Source organism: Setaria italica, chromosome V (assembly GCF_000263155.2).
Source record: "Setaria italica strain Yugu1 chromosome V, Setaria_italica_v2.0, whole genome shotgun sequence".
Taxonomy (NCBI): Eukaryota; Viridiplantae; Streptophyta; class Magnoliopsida; order Poales; family Poaceae; genus Setaria; species Setaria italica.
The window spans coordinates 10,739,528-10,744,374 of record NC_028454.1 but is presented as its reverse complement, the minus strand read 5'-3'; the positions used below and the strand labels follow the sequence as shown (position 1 = coordinate 10,744,374).

General features: G+C 49.1%; 1 pseudogene; it reads left to right on the top strand.

Moving 5' to 3' along the window:
• Positions 1-747: 747 nt before the first annotated feature.
• Positions 748-2,193, top strand: LOC101753424 (annotated as a pseudogene).
• The last annotated feature ends 2,654 nt before the right edge of the window (positions 2,194-4,847 follow it).

Here is a 4,847-nt window from a genome sequence, read left to right as displayed (position 1 = left end):
ATCGTCATCATTGCTGAAAGTTAGTTGCTCGTGCTTATATGTATCAATAGGAACAGCTTAGAATTTAAATTTTGCCTTTGCATTTATAATACATATTCCTTTCGACTCAAAAGAAAGCATATGTTCCTATGAAACTGGTAATCATTAATTGTAGAACTCACAATTTAGTCTCAAAACAAACCGTAAAAAATGTTGATTTATTTTTTGGAAGCTCTTTTACGGTACACAATACCACTACTTAGTGGTATATCTATATCTATACCTAAGCAACGCCTCTGCCATTTTTTTCGTCCGTCATGATTATTTTGTAAAAAAACCCAACGTTTTAGTAATCAATCCGCAGTCCAAATGCGTCCAAATGCTGAAGAGATGAGGGTTCGGGTGGAAAAATGAGGGAAGGGAGGGGTTAAACCGAAACAATTGTGGCCGGCCGGCACGCGCCCCCCTCCCTCGGAGCCGCGCCCCACGCCGGATCCAGATCCGGTGGGAGTGGGCGGCGGCGGCGGCGAGCAGGGAGGAGCGGCGGAAAGTAGGGAGGGGCGGAGCGGCCTCACGGCGGTTGGCGGAGCGGACGGCCGGCGGGGAGCGAGGGCGGGCGGCAGGGAGCCTGGTGTGCGGGCGGTGGGAGTGGATGCGAGGTGGCGCTAGCGAGGCAGCGGCGGCCGCGGTTCCTGTGCCTGCACGGGTTCCAAACCAGCGCCGAGATAATGCGGCGGCAGGTGGTGGGGAGGTGGCCCACCGAGGTGACGTCCACCTCGTCTTCGCGGACGGGCCGTTCCCGGCCGAGGGCGCGTCCCCCGTGGCCGGCGTCTTCGACCTGCCCTACTACGAGTGGTACCAGTTCGCCGGCGAGGTCCGTTCCCCATCGCATTGACCAGCAAGAACGGCCCGTCCCCCGTGGCCGGCGTCTTCGACCCGCCCTACTACGAGTGGTTCCAATTCGCCGGCGAGGTCCGTTCCCCATCGCATTGACCAGCAAGTAGCAACGCTGGCTGCTGACAAGTTTCCTCTCCGCTGCTTCAGATCTCGGGGGGACATGATCCCGTCGAGTGCAAGAACTTTGACAGGTGCTTCTCCTACCTCGAGGAGCTGATGATCAGACGGGCTGCTAGGATTCTCCCAGGTGTTTGATTACCTTCCCGTTACTAATTCCCTGTGCATGGTGCATGATCACTCCTCCGCCATTGATGGGTAAATGCCGTGGTGGATGCCAAATTCTTACCAGGGCGCCGTCGTATCTGCAGTGCTTGCAGGGCTCCAGGAATAGGTAAAATGAGCTGTGGCGTTTGGTGCCAGGTGTGGTAAAATGAGCAAAATGTTCAGCGGGTTGTGCGATGTCTGTTGCTTGTCACGGTTGCTACGGTCGTAGCTTGATTTTGCAAACTCATCTCTGCATTTTCCGGCAGGTGTTGACCTTCACTGGGGTTGCTAAGGTGAAGTGCGTGATAGTTATATCCGGGGGGGAGATCCAAGCCACCGCAAGGGCGTTCAACAGCAAGATCATGTGCCCGTCGCTTCACTTCATTGGTAAATCCTTCATACTTCTTCACACTCTCTCTGTCTGTAGAAGACCACAGATTTAATGATTCTTGGTTGTCTCTTGTCTGTACAATTTTTGTCGGTCGACTTCAGTGTGTGGTGAGTGTCCATTTTCCTGCTAGCGTTGTTTATTAAATCAATGGCGATAGGGGAAACAAAAAATAGTTTCGAACGCCTGAACTTCTTCAGTCGTCATTACTTTCTGCTGGGGTTTCAACTCCTTTCATGTAAAAGTCGTACTCCCATGTTCCAAACGTGCTCTCTTTTGACATACGGAATACTATTGTGCAGGTGACCATGACTTTGCGAAGGTTCACAATGAAGAGCTTGTAGAAGCATTTGTGGATCCACTTGTTATACGTCATCCCTGCGGCCATACTATACCTAATCTCGGTGAGAGTATTTCAGCTTGGCGCGTATTTCATGAAGAGAAAACAGAAGTTCTGAGCACACACTTGACAATCTCAGCAGTAAAGAGTAAATACGTCGGTGAATGAGTAGACTCGATGTATGAAGCGATTTTTCTCAAGCAAATGATGCAACCAAGCGAATCATTTTTGTTGTACACAACTACCAGCTAGCAATTAACAAGACATGCAACTTACAAAAGAGTGTTTGATTTGTTACAATCTATATTATTTTACTTTAAATCTCTATGTGCTTGTAACTCTCAGATGAGAAGGGCCTCCAAACTATGCTCACCTTCCTTGACAAGATTGAGAGGGGAATATGGGAACATTCATCGAACGATACTAAGATCATGGTCTCGAATCCGAGGCTCAAATATCTGAAGTTTAGAAAATGCATAGAATTGACATGTTCTAAAGAAATTCAAATCCAGAGTGTTTGGTAAGACGTTGAGTGTCATATCTAGGAACTTTCCCTTACTTAACTCCTTCGTATCAAGAACCATCCATCCTGTTTCATTGATCATCTAAAATGAACCAAAATCATTGACACTTTGGCAGGATACCCATATATTTACACAAGCGCGCGCACAAGAACGAGTGTGTTCATCGGTGTTGAAAACGTGTGCTGCACATGCTACATGACTTGCTAGATGTGATGAACACGTCTCATGTACCTATTTTTGCTAGAATGGTTGCATGGTACGGTATATTATGCTTGTAACTATTTTTTTTGTTAGGAATCACTTGCTTAAATAAAAAGTGTAATAAGTATGAGTAGAAAAAGTATGTTAAGTCAAAATTCTATTGATTTTGTAGCAAATGTATAGAGATCCGTTATAATAAAATATAGTAGTAGAAATATAAAAATACACGAGATTTACAAAATATAACTACATTTCACCGTAGTAACTTACGAGCATCTTGCTAGTAGTATATATATGATCTAGCCGTTCGCTACTTTGGATAATTTAGTAATTATTACATTGTAAAATGTGATATTTCAAATGGAAGTCTTTTAGACTTTACGCTAGTTTCAAAAATAATATTATAGTGATGCTATTTGTATTTTTTCTACCATGATACCCTTATAATACTTATACTACTCATCTATACTATACAGAGGTGAAGTTTCAGTAGTATACAATTAATCTAGATCGTAGGATGTTTTTATACTAATTATTTTCGAACACTAACTTAGTATTATGTATTGTAAAAAAACTCATCTTCTGATCATTATAATAATGATAGGGTTTGTTCCGTTCGGGTGAGGGGTAATCCTCAAGAGAGTCGACGACATGGGTCGCTCGTGACTACGCGTGTGGGTTCCGCCGAAACGAGTGCGAAGTGCAGGGCAAACTAACACACAATTCTTTTGGTTTCTTTAGCTTCATCTTTTCTAGCTTTCTCCCACGCATTCTGCATGCTTGTACTAAGTTGCAACTAGTTGTGTAGCGCTTACTTTCAAATTAAGCTACCATTTGTTCTTTGCGATTATCTTTTTTTTTAAACTAATAAAAAAGAAGTCAGGAGAGCTGCCGATTATATTAAAAAGAATAATAAGCTCAGATTGGGCAAAACAACAAATAACAACACCGGTCGGTTGGATTAAGACATCAACCCACGCCGTACAACGCTAACGCACTACTCAACCACACACCATCGGTCGGTTGGATTGGGACTTCAACCGAGTCTCTCTCAACTCTGCCCGGTCGGATTGGGATATCGACACGAGCCTCACGAAACTCCGCCCGGTCGGATTGGGATATCGACACGAGCCTCCACGAATTCGGTCCGGTCAGATTGGGATGTCAACACGAGCCACCACACAACCAACACCACGGACCGGATCTTTTTTTCTAAAGAAAAGGAAAGTAGAAAGAAAGGAAAAGAAAGAAAAGCACCTTTTAGGTGCCACCGCCGAAGCAAGTCTCCTTGCTGGAATTGCCTGACATCGCTTTCAAGAAGGTCACGACACCGAGGACGTCGTCGATGCCAGCCTAAACTGGGTTGGGTTCTCACCCGCCTCATCTGACAAGGAAGACCAACATCCATGTCGTTGGCCCTAAACAGGAGCCAAGGTTTGCGCCAAAGATGCCCAACGTCGCTTTCAAGAAGGACATGACGCCAATAGCGTCGTGGACGCCATCCCAAAGGAGGGATGAGTTTTCACCCGCATCGACACCGTGGTGTAAAGAGACGGTCGGCACCTCCAGCCCCACCACCATGACGCTGCTGGTGAGCCCTTGCATGGTCGCAGCCAACGACACCACCATGGAGACGCTGACAAACGCTTGAGCAAACCGTTGTCGGCCGCACCACCGCGGCGCCACCGACACTGTGCCGCGCAGATAGAACAGATGCCAGCCCCTTGGAGCCACTGGGTGACGCCCCGTATCTGCCGCGGGTGTCGGTGCGCCGCCGCTGGGTCACCTTGTGCCGCCCTAGGCACCGCCGCAGCCGGTCAATGTGGCCCGCCCGCACGCGCCACCGAAGCCGAGCACTGCCGCTGCGGCCTGAAGAGCAGCCGCCGTGCGCCAGCCGTGGATGCTGACGCAGCCGGGACCACCATAGCCGAGCCACGCCGCGCGCCGACCGCGGATGCCGCCTCATCTCCCCGACGTGCTGAGGCCCCGGGGTAGCAGATCCAACAACTGAGGGTGCAGACCCGGCTGTTCCCTGGGCGGATCTGGGCGCGGACGGCCAGAGCCAACCACCACTGCCATGGACGAGGCAGCCACCAAAGAGAGCGCGAGGGGAGGAAAGGAGAGGAGGAGAGATGGAGCCTCGCCGCTGCCTTCCTTGCGGCCGCGCGGGCTTCCGGCAGCCGCTCAAGCGGCGGCGAGGAGGGGAAACGGTGCTGGGACTTGCTCCCCGTCTATGACGCGTATCGTAGAGCTC